The 12,340-nt window shown below is 37.4% G+C and overlaps 1 long non-coding RNA gene across 1 annotated transcript in view; it reads left to right on the top strand.

The window, feature by feature from the left end:
• Nucleotides 1–9,177: 9,177 nt before the first annotated feature.
• The window catches only part of LOC131507537 (uncharacterized), a 143,872-nt gene continuing 140,709 nt past the window's right edge, over nucleotides 9,178–12,340 (top strand). Inside the window, exon 1 of the long non-coding RNA XR_009259552.1 lies at nucleotides 9,178–9,318. This is a non-coding gene — a long non-coding RNA (uncharacterized LOC131507537). The remainder of the gene's footprint in view (nucleotides 9,319–12,340) is intronic.

The following is a 12,340-nucleotide window of genomic DNA, read 5'->3' as shown; positions in this document are numbered from 1 at the left end:
AGAGCATGAACGGGGGAGGGGCAGAGAGAGAGGGAGACACAGAATCGGAAACAGGCTCCAGGCCCCAAGCCATCGGCCCAGAGCCTGACGCGGGGCTCGAACTCACGGACCGCGAGATCGTGACCTGGCTGAAGTCGGACGCTTAACCGACTGCGCCACCCAGGCGCCCCCTCAAATGATTTTAAAGGCAAGGGGGTATATACCACTTAATCTGAGGTGGAAACTGGTAGTAACTTTTAAATCAAATCCATTTTTTCTGAAGTCAAGCTAAAAAAAATTAAGGTTTACTGGGTACCCCCAATTTTTAAGTATCACATATAATCTTTATTTTTGACTTCTACTTAGTGGAAGTGCAAACCAAGACCACAATTTAAATGATATTTGAAAAACATGTCTTCCTTTCAAACACTCAGATTCTCATGTGTTTCTCTGACTACAACCTCCCATCCTTCTATCATTCACTGCATCTATGTACTGCTTTTATCATGATCTCAATCTTTCCCATTCTCTTAGCCTATCATTTCATTTCAGATGATCTCCTTATCCGCTTGAATCCAGAACTTTTTTTCTTTAAGCACCCAATGGACAATGTTCTCTTGAATATCTGCAGTTCCTTCTTAACAGGCTTCATTTAGTTCTGAAACATGCCTTGCCCTGTATTATTGGGTTCAGTTGTTCTGATTGTGTTTCTTCTTGAAAATCTTGTGAACCCTGGACACTGTACTCTGTTAAATTGTACTCTGTTAAATTGTCTCCCTTCTCTCTGACAATTTCTTCTGACCCTTTCTCATCTTATTCCTTTCCCCTCTTTGCCCTCTTTCCTGTAGTTCCAGTTAATCTTTCCATTTAGAATGTTAACCTAGGCTCAATTCCTAGCCCTAATATCTATCTCCAGTTTGTAATTTCAGCTACCATGGCATTTTGCTAAATATATTCATTGCTAATACCTCCTGGGTATTTAAAACTGAAGATTAATACTACACTAGCCACAGAAAACAGTCATGCTGCTTCCAAGTATTAAACTATTTATTTCTCTTCCTCCTCCAGGCCCTCTACCCAATATGCATGAGGGTATCAAGGCCACCTTGCTTGTAGCTGTCCCCTGACACTAGCAATCTCAGGAGGTCAAGAGATAAAGGAATGTTGGGGCACCTGGGTGGCTCAGTCCATTAAGCATCTGACTCTTGATCTCATCTCAGGTCTTGATCTCAGGGTTGTGAGTGGTGCCCCACATTGGACTCTGTGCTGGGTGTGAAGCCAAAAAAAAAAAAAAAAGGAATATTGTCCTCAGATCCTCAGTTAAATGAGGCCAGAATGTACATCATCCACCAGGTGGTTATAAAGAGGAAACCAAACATACTTACCAATAGCTCCTTTTAAGCCATCTTTATTTTCTCACATTCACACTTCTTTAACCCAAACTTATAGCTCTCCTTTTCCTCCCAGACCTCTTTACTGGACCTGAGCCTTCTAAGACTGCTATCTCTGTCTCTGTCTTTCTCTCTCTACGTATCTCACATCACACATGTATATGTGTGATATGTGTGTATATGTATTTCTTTTTATTCAAACTCTCCTAAATCATCCATGCCTTTACTGAATTTATTTATTTATTTTTTGCTTGCTTAACACAATGCTACCTAGAGTTCTTCATGAGAATTCTACTTTCTAGGTAACATTCGGAGGATGGGGTTGCTGGCCTATTTTTCTTCAGCTCACATCTCATGATCAAGAGGTCAGACAAGTCTTTATTTTTCTTTCATTCTGCTTCTAGACATTTTGAGTGTGTGCAAGGAGGGACACAGACTGTGCTTTCTGCTACAGGCAGGACAGGAGTTTCCACTAGCATAACACTGATCTAATTAAGTAATTAACCTTACTTAATTCTGCCCAGAGGGAGGAAATATGACTTGTCTCTGAATGAGTAGTAGAAATGGGCCCTTCCTACTTCTTCCTCCAGGGAGGTAAGGTGCACACAGGAAGCATACATTCTGGTCTACACTTCCATTCCACTCACTTTATTAGAGAAGAGAAAGAAGGTCCTTGGAGAAGTCTGAGACATTGCAGTGCAGTTTATAGCTGAGTGAGTAAATCTAGTTTCATAGTCTAATTTTTGGAAGCCCATTGTTGTTATAAACTTTGGCAACATTTTCTAGTAACAACTGGACTCAGACAAATTTTACTCTTAGCTCTGTTCTTTTTAAAAAATGTTTTAAATGTTTTTATTTGTTTTTGAGAGAGAGAGAGAGAGAGAGAGAGAGAGAGCACGAGTGGGGGAGGGACAGAGAGAGAGGGAGACGCAGAATCCAAAGCAGGCTCCAGGCTCTGAACTATCAGCACAGAGCTGGTTGTGGGGCTGGAACCCAAGAACAGTGAGATCATAACTTCAGCAGAAGTCTCACACCCGACTGAACCACCCAGATGACCCTTAGCTCTGTTCTTAATTAGCACTGTGAACCTCAATCTCTTCATGTGTTTCATGGAGAGAATAATAATATTTTATCCAATAGCATTGTGAAGATTAAGTAACTTAGTACAACTTTAAAATACTGTACAATGCACTTGGCCATAGTGATTGTTAACTGTTACTTAAAACCAGTGTGATCCTTAGGGGGTACCAGCCCGCAGAGATTCTCTGCTTCTTTCCTGCTGGAGGAAAGGGGGTCTTGAGGTGGGGGAGAGTGGCAGGACCCTGTAACCACCTATTGACATGGTGTTGGTAGAGAAATAAAAGTACAGTGCTGGGGCAAAAGACAAAACAAAACAACTAAGTGTGATCTCTTGATCTTTCTGTGCCAGAATCTCATCTCTTAATTTTTGTGAAAATTGGGTCAGTTGGAAAAGATAGGTGATGTTTGGTCACCCTTTATACCCCAACACAGATCATTACTTCTTCATCCTATTATTGAAACAACAAAAAAACAAAACCCTGTTCTTTTGAGGAGCATGCTATTTTGCTGTCCTATCTTCAGTTTCTTCCTATCACTATAGGCCCTGGCTTCTTGGATACCTCCAAGGCTTCCAGTCAATGGCTTCTTTGTCTGTTTGGATAGTATCATCAGTGGAATCTCCACACACTCATTTTCCATGCTTTCACACCTGGAGAAATGTATAATATCCTGACCATTTTCTACTAAAGTACAACTAATTGTTCTTTCTTTATGTCATGTTTACTCGTGATATGATAAGGATCATATCAACACTTGATACATTCTCCATCTAAGAAAATATAATTTACTTTATGTATTTCCTTATTAATGTTTGTAGAGATATCTACTAAGATAGCTAGGGATACACCATACTCTGTTCTTGGACTGCTCCCTTCACTTCTATACCAATTTTTAAAACTTACTTCTCTTTTTTTTATGTTTATTTATTTTTAAGAGAGACAGAGACACAGAGCATGAGTGGGGGAGGGGCAGAGAGAGAGAGGGAGACACAGAATCCAAAGTAGGCTCCAAGCTGTCAGCATAGAGTCTGATGCAGGGCTTGAACTCACAAACTGTGAGATCATGACCTGAGCTGAAGTTGGACGCTTAACCAACTGAGCCACCCAGGTACCCCGGCTCCTCTTACTTCTAAAAGGAAGCCTCCTCCACTTAAACACACCCACCCCTAATTCCTCCCTTATTCAAAGTTTTTTTTTTCCTACACTTTTACAGTATACATTATTTTAATTTGCAGTTTTAATATATTGCTTTGTAGTTGCTTCCAAGTTTATCAGAAATGTGTTTTGAATAACCAAACAAATACTAACATTGTGAAGGACAGGAAATGTTTCTCTTTTTTTCCTTCCCACATCTTCAAAGAATCTACTTTCTCTTTGAAAATAGTGAATGCTCTATAAATACTACCATCTGCCATGCATATATACTTGATAACATCTTATTTCCAAATCTTTGAATTATGGACACTGAATCTTTTAGTTGTGTTGTTAGTTTGGACATTTCATATATATATAAATACTTGCCACAGGATAAAGATTTAGATATGTCATCATGAATTCTATGGAGACCTGGAGGACTGAACCCCCTCTAGCAACGTACATCATAAACATGATTTGATTTACAAGAAGAGTCTTTCAGATTCAGAAGAAACACTTTTGCTATTCATCGCCACAATTCTTTACACAGGGCTGAGTGGAGAATTACATTGAACAGAATTTTAGTGTCTTAAAAGTTTACATTTTTATTGTTTTTAAAACAATAAGGCCCAATTTTACTTTGATCATTCTGACTGTGCTACTGAATTGGGGAGATGAGCACAGAATGACTCTCTGAGTTTTCCCCCCACCTGAGGGCTTTAATCTACAATCCAGAGCTTTCTCTTCCATTGATTTGAGTACCAACCTATGCCAGCAGGTGAGAAAATCAAAGTAACAGTAAATTTGAACTCTTTCTATCTGTGAGAGTATAGTTGAAATAGTTCTGTTGGAATGATTTTGCTCATCATCTGTTAGACAGGTTGTTTCAGATCTATTCTTCTAAGAATCATGTTCTAAAATCTATAATCTGCTGTGTCTTATTGTCAAATTGCAAGAATCCTAGTTGAGTTTATGGTGATTACATTGACCTTATGTAATTATATCAGAACATTTCTCTTTGATTTTTATGACTTATTGCTATCTCCTTGCTATGTTATTTTCCCATTTATTAATTAGGAAGAAAACGCTAGTTTCTGCCTACCCCAAATCAATAAATCTGTTTACACACACACACACACACACACACACACACACACACACTATATCTTTATATTCTATCTTTTTAAAAGAATTATTGGACTCTTCACATTCACCTCTTTAACTCTAATAATTAATAACCTTCCTTTGGTGTATCATGATAAATAGAGGATATTTAATACCTGATAAAAGTAGGGTCTTCTGGCCTCCCAGGCAGATTCCAGAATTTCAACTACATTCCAATGTTTTTGGATTTCTTTTTCAGTCTAGGAACTGAAGTTGATCCATAGTCCAGACCTTGTTTCATGCCTTTCTCTGGATTGGGTATCTGCTTCTACAGGCATTCCTCTGTACTGCTTCTGCATACCAAGAGACCAGTCAGCTCACACTGAAGAAAGTGATGCCACCTACCATGCATTTGAGCTGCTCAGGGCCTCAAAAACTACCCTCAAGAATCAGCTTTCTCCTCCTCCTCCTTCTCCTTTCTTTTTCTCCTTCTTCTCCTTCTTCTTTTTTGTTTGAGTTTATTTACTTTGAGAGAGAGAGAGAGACTGTGAGCTGTGGAGGGGCAGAGAGAGGGAGAAAGAGAATCCCAAGCAGGCTCCACACTGTCAGCACAGAGCCTGACGCAGGGCTTGAACTCACCAACCATGAGATCATGACCTGAGCCAAAATCTAGAGTTGGATGCTTAACCAACTGAGCCACCTAGGTGCCCCAGAAATCAGCTTTCTAATAAGCCTCTTCCAGGCGTGTACTCTGGAAGGGAAAAGTGAATTTTCTCTATTTTATACTCCTAGTTGGTATTCTGTTTCTCCACATTGCATTTAACATGAACTCTGAAAACTCAAAACTCACCAACTCTTTCCTCCTATTTAATCACCTGCAATTGCTTACCATCATCTTCTGTTAAAATCTGAAGTTTTATCCAATTCTTGTTGACTTACCTTTAGTTTTGAGTACGTAGAACTCTAGTATTCTTCCAAAAGACAGAATTACAACAATATGACACTCAGAAAGGCGTCATCACTCGCCTATTCCTTTATGCCATTTCACACCCACTTTTCTCCTTATAGGTCACTAATTTCATTACTTTTTGGTTTCTATTTCCTGTATTTCTTTCTTTAAAACTGAACAGATTTAAAGAATCTGTTAGTTTAAGATTAAACCTGAAAGATTAAAACCTGTTTTCATTTCTTCCATATATACATTACAGCATACTCTATGTGAACTTTAAGCTTGACTTAATATTTTCTCGAAAGGACTCCATGCCATTTAAGTGTGATTTATCAAAGTTGGTTTTTTTTTTAATTTTATTCCTAAGTATTTCATGAACAGGAATCCTAACTGAAGAGCGCCCTCGGCAATTGTATAATGAAATTCAGTTTCTTTAATGGCTGATACTGGCGGTGGTAGTGCAGAGTGGGTTTGCAATATCTTGTTCTCTTTCGTTTTTGCACATGAATTTTTCCCCGTTCCTTCTTTCTGTCCCTCCACTTCCAATCTCCAAGACGCAGTATTCTTCTTGCATTTATCTAATCCTCTCCCAGAGCGATGCATCTGCAAGTCTGCAAACTTTTATTTCCACATTCATTGAAGCCCTTTTCCAACAGGTGGTGCTGTGAATGAGGCGGAGATATCTGTGTTCAGTATTTTAGCACTTGGTGTTAGACTTTTTCTCTGTGCTACATCTAAGGTCTCCACTCTGCTACCCTCTTTTTCTTTGTGTAAATCTTTCTTAGTCTGCTCGTCAGGCACAGAATCCTGCAGTCATGGTGTGTGTTTCAGCATTAGCTCCGTCAGGATTTGGACTATGTTTTTCTACATATCTGTGATGATGGGAAATTGGTGGAATTTCTGATCTTCTAATGATGCTGAAGGCATGGGTCATGTATGGTTTCCTTTGAAGTTTCTGTTGCTCATATGATCTTGAGGACAATGTGTGAAATGGTTTATATTCAAGAGGCTAATATAATAGCCTCTAAATAAAGAATGCTTAAAATCCAAACTTCCTTTTAACACAGTCTACAGGGTGCTTCACCACCAGGCTCCATCTTAACTGCATGCTGAGTCCCCTGCCCGTTTGTACCTTCTGCTCCAAATGTGCCTAAATTCTTTGTTTTTGGACTGTGTCTTATAAATGCTATAAAAATAATTTTACTTTAATATTTATTTTGATAGTACTCATATATACTATCATTTCTTTGTTCTTGGTGTTTTGTTTTGTTTTGTCTTAAGGAATCTCTACACCCAACATAGGACTTGAGCTCACAACCCTGAGATCAAGAATCTCTAGCTTTACTGACTACGACAGCCAGGCACCCCACATATATGCTATTTGTAAAGTAAGTAGAATTGATGTATTCTCTTTGGCAGAATTATTACTTCTTTCGCCAACAGAATACATGTGCAATTCACCTCCCTAAATATCCATGATTTTTTGCCACTTACTAATATGACTTAAACATGTTAAAATATTCTAATGATTGATTTTCTAATTTGTAAGGTAACAATATCAAACTAGTAACTGAGAGACTAGAACTAAATACATTTTTTTTTAATTAGAGAGAGCACATTTCCTCCCTCCCCCCCAAATTTAAAATCCTACTCACTGGAAAAATGGCAGAGTTGAAAAGCCAGTCCTTTTTTATATTGGTAATGTATCTGCCGCTTAGTAGAACCAGTATTTATATAATACAGTAGTAAGAACAATTATTCATTTTCTTTTTTAAAAAGTTAAAAACATAGAAATTGTATTGGCTGTGATAACACAGTAATAATTCATTGGTCAGAATACTGTAGCTACACTGGTATTATTTATATCAATAGACTCATTAAGGAACTAAAGATTTTTCTCCTTGAGTTATTGTGCTCCTCTGAATAATCAATAAAAACTTTGGCAATTCCTTTGATCCAAAAATCTGCCTTTGTTTCCCTGAAGAAAAATTAGACAAATTATCTTAGTGACACCATAGACATTTAGAAAGAAGCTTCCATATTCCTTGCAAAATAACCACTTTCAGAGTATTGACCATAGATTACTGTATGATTAGCAAGCAGAGTTTTAAAATTAAAGAGATCCAGGTTCAGATCCAATACTACTTCATAACTACTCAAGTATGTATGTTCGTACATTAAAACTTAGTCTGATTTTCAGCTTGTGCACCAGTATGATAAGGAAAATAATATCTATTTCATGGGAGTATTATGAGACTTGATAAAATAATGTCTACCAAGCTAATCCTGCAGTAATTAGCACCTCATTGGAACTCAACAAGGTTATTGATAATCTTAAAATGTCTTTGAAATCCAAGTGCCAATTAAGGTGGCTTATTAGAAGCAATGTCATTTGAAGTTCCTTAATTTTTACAACATAATGTTTCTTAGAAACTTCTCTGTATATGTAACAGAATGTAAAAGTTTGATAATTAGTCTTTAATTGTGCCTATTCTTAAGTAATATAATCAAATATACAATAGAAGGAATTTTTGCTAGTTGGGTATTAATCTGTAGATATGCTTTCTCGGGCCCCTTACGAAACACAGTGTCCCAGGCAAAACTGCTTCTGAGGACTGAGAGATATAAATCAAAGTGACCTCTCATGGACCATTTCATTAACATGTATATGCTACAGTCTTCAAATTAACCCTCAATGACAGCAGTGTAGACAATATCTGTGGCCTGTTCTGTTCGCCTTTTCCTGGCTGTATATTTATACCTTAGATGTTGAGTTCTGGGTGCTAATTATTCACAGATACCTTTATCTCTGAAGAATTGCCCTCCCCTCTGCCTGGAACAGTCTTAGTGGAGAGATTAGCCCCAATCCATATGAAAGTACAAAAGGCTGGCTCTTTGCCTAGGTGGGACCAACTCCATGTTTTCCCCATAGGTTCAAGCTGATGTAGGCTCCAGCAGCAGCAGGTACTCTCCAAGATGGCTCTCCAGTGAACCCATTTCTCTTGGTATTTTTGTCTTCGTGTGATCTTCCTCTGTATTGAATCTGCGCTAGGCTTGTGCAACCAAGAATGTGGCAAAAGTAACACTACAACTCTCTGAGGTTAGATTATAAGAATCTTTGAATCACCATTTGTCTTTTATAATGTTTATTCTGGGGAAAGTAAGCCACCATGTAAAAACATATGACTGTCCTGTGAAGGTCATGCTGTTAGGAGCACAAGCCATGTAGAATTTGGGTAGACACAGAGCAGATGTTGGCCAGGTCCAGGTGTTTCCAGGTGTATCCCAGCCTAAGGGCTAGACATGTGGGTGCAAAAACTCTCTTGGGCTATCCAATTCCAGTGGATGCAACATCGGGAAGAAATGAGGACCCCAAGCTTGTCTCCAGTTGTATTGTTCCAGTTGCCTTTAGTCATTTGAGCCATCTGACTTTGCTGAATCTTCCTCAAATTCCTGATCCACCAGAATCATGAGATAACAAAATGACTGTTGTTTTACACCACTAAGTTGGGAGGAAGTATGCGGCTGGAGATAACAAGAACACCAGCTGAGCCCTCACACTTGCTTAGGTTCTTCCCCAGCTCTATGCTGCTTCTCACCTCCTCTCCTTTCTTCAGGGCAGCCCTTCAGTAAGTCACTTGCACGAGAATCATCATTTCAGCTCTCCTTCTACCCAAAACTGGTATGTCCTATTATTCTTCACATTTTTTAGATGTTCAAATGGAGGAACAGATGAATAAAATAACTTACTGAAAGTCATATAACTAATACTTAGGAGAGTTGGTATTTTAATCAAGCCCCAGAGTGCTTGTTCTTAACCAGAATGCTATATGACTCTGACAGGAGTTACCGCTTTCTACCACAGGCAGAATACCGTACTGAGCTACTATGTTAAAGCTTCAAGTTTGGTAAGCTTTAGAATATAAAAGCAAGCATTTACTCACTTTCTGATTATATATATATATATATATATATATATATATATATATATATATAATATATATGTATATGTATATGTATATATATGTGTGTGTGTATATATATATATATATATATATATATATAATATATATAATATATATGTATATATTTTCGTTCTGTGGGTCCGTGTCTTTCAGAAAAAAATCCACTGTCTTGTTTACCATGTAAGCCTTCTGTGAAGTGGCAGGATGGCAACACATGGGGCTGCCTGGCTGTTGGCCAAGTGCAGTGGTGTTCTGTTTGCACCATGCCAATCCTTTTGTCACTTGTTAAAAATTCAGTGTTATCTCGTCTCCCAAACATTGCTACCATCTGCCTACACACAACATTGACAATGATTATGTGGTAATTGCAGCTGTGTGTTTGATACCAATTATCTTAATGTGAAATGGCCAAAGCAAATATATTTTCAAGCATCTATTTTTAAACCCTACCCTTCTAGTCTTTCCCAACACTCTGTCTTCCCCAAGCACTTTGCTTATTCTTTTGATTCTTTCGAAAGTTTATGGTAGTTTTGGAAACTCTTGATGCTTTCTGCTTCATAAAGAAAAAAAAGTATCATAAAAATCTTTCCATACATCCATCGACCAAATTAAAATAGCTTTAGGGGCTAATTTTTTAAGATCACAATAGAGTCATAATGTGGACTGATAAAAGTGTTCATTTTAATTTTGTTAAATGGAGCCAAAAAAACTTGATAGTTTTACGGAAGCGTTTTCCCAAATGTGTCCTTATAAATAAGTCAGTGCTTGCATTTATGCATCTTAAGCTTCTTTTTTAAAATTCTTAAAAATAATAACATACTTTTAAATAGTATGTTCTTAGCTAGTGCTTCCTGAAATGTTTGGAAGATTACTTTCAATAAGAAATTCCTGAAATAGCAAACTTCCCCCCAATATCCAACTTTAATAAAAATATCATTCATCTCCTCTCCCTACCACTTTAGCTATAAAATATCAATTAATATTTGTCACATGTTTAGAGTAATGATAATTTAAAAAAATCTTTCAGACTAAATATGCCTTTTAGACAAAGATGGCCCATGTTAAGTGCCTGGCAAGTTTCTTAAGGAAAAAACATGTGATTGGCATAAAGCTGAGCACAGTCAGAGGTTGGAGAGTAGGAATAAAAGCAAGAAGATTGACTCTGGAAAGAAATCAAAACCATGAATATAAGAATAAAAATCCTTCGCTATCTATGCTGGGAAGTTTTGGCAGTTAACTGTGGGGTTCCATTTAGTGAGAAACCTAAGTGTCAGAAACTTGAAGTCAAAACACAAAGGAGGTTACTGATTAATACAAAAAGTACTCATCAGTTGCTCTCTAACCTTTCTGCAACAAACAAAAAAACTTACCTATATCTCTCCCTAAAACTCCTACTAGAATACTAGCACTAGAATGCCATCTCAGTTACACTCAGTTTCAGTGACCACACTGCTCCTGTAACTGACTGACTACCGCTCATTCTCTGTATCTCCTATTAGGCATTACTTATATATCCAACTACCTATTTACACTTGTTTTTTTATAGACATATTACATATGCAGGACCCAAACTCTTAATCTATGGCGCGTGTTGCTTTTCCTTCATAGCTGCTAAACGTTTACTTTATGTCATTCAAGTGTAAGCTCAAGTATCTTTTCTTCAGAAAATCCTATCCTAGACACCCAGTCAAACCTTCTCTCAACTGTACATTCTCTTACTCTGCTATATTTCCCTTCAGAGTATTTACTTGATTATTTTTCATCTCTCTTGCTAGAAAGTAAGACTTATGAGGACATGCATTACTATACCCTTAGACCTAGAACAAAACAATGTAGTAAGCACTCAAAATTTTTGAAAAATGAATAAATGAAACCAAGAAATAAAATAGTAACAGATGCATATATGAAATAAACAAAAATAATAACAGTTATAATATATACTCTGAAGGAAAAAGTAGTGTGTAGTGTTGTGTTTAAAAACAAAATAACTGTGAGGGGTGGTAAATAGGATTGTCAGAGCTCTCTGAAACAATAACTAAGACTTAAAGAATGGGAAGGAAACTGCCTTGCTGAAAGCCAGAGGAAGTACATTTAACCAAAAGGGACAGGAAGTATAAAGGGCCTACAGTGTGAAAGAGCTTGTTAAATTTTGAGAATTGTTGGGGAGGCCTGGGTGGCTCAGTTGGTTGAGCATCTGACTTTGGCTCAGGTCACGATCTCACAGTTCGTGGGTTCAAGTGCTGTGGGGCTCTGTGCTGATAGCTCAGGGCAGGGAGCCTGCTTCAGATTCTGTGTCTCCCTCTCTCTGCCCCTCCCCTGCTTATGTTCTATCTCTCTCTGTCTCTCAAAATAAATAAATAAATAAATAAATAAATAAATACATACATACATACATACATACATACATAAATACATAAATACATAAATAAATAAAACGTTAAAATGTTCTGAGAATTTTTGGCAGATCTTTGTGACTATAGTACTGTGAATGAAGAAGGCAGGGGCTTGAGATAAGGATGGAAAGATGGGTAAGAGGTTGGTTACAGAAGTTCTTGTAGACAATGATACAGGGTTTTAGTATAATTCTTAGTGAAATAAAACTGCTGCAAAATTTTAAGGGTGGGAGTGGCATGATACTGTTTCTTTTTTTAAGGACTTGCTGTTCATTGGATAAATGAATGGAAGAGAATACAATAGTAAAAACAATAGGATGATCAGTTATGTGGCTGGTATATTAAT

This window comes from Neofelis nebulosa, chromosome 3 (assembly GCF_028018385.1).
Source record: "Neofelis nebulosa isolate mNeoNeb1 chromosome 3, mNeoNeb1.pri, whole genome shotgun sequence".
NCBI lineage: Eukaryota > Metazoa > Chordata > Mammalia > Carnivora > Felidae > Neofelis > Neofelis nebulosa.
Note: the sequence above shows the minus strand (reverse complement) of the source record. Positions and strands in the feature narration are given on the sequence as shown.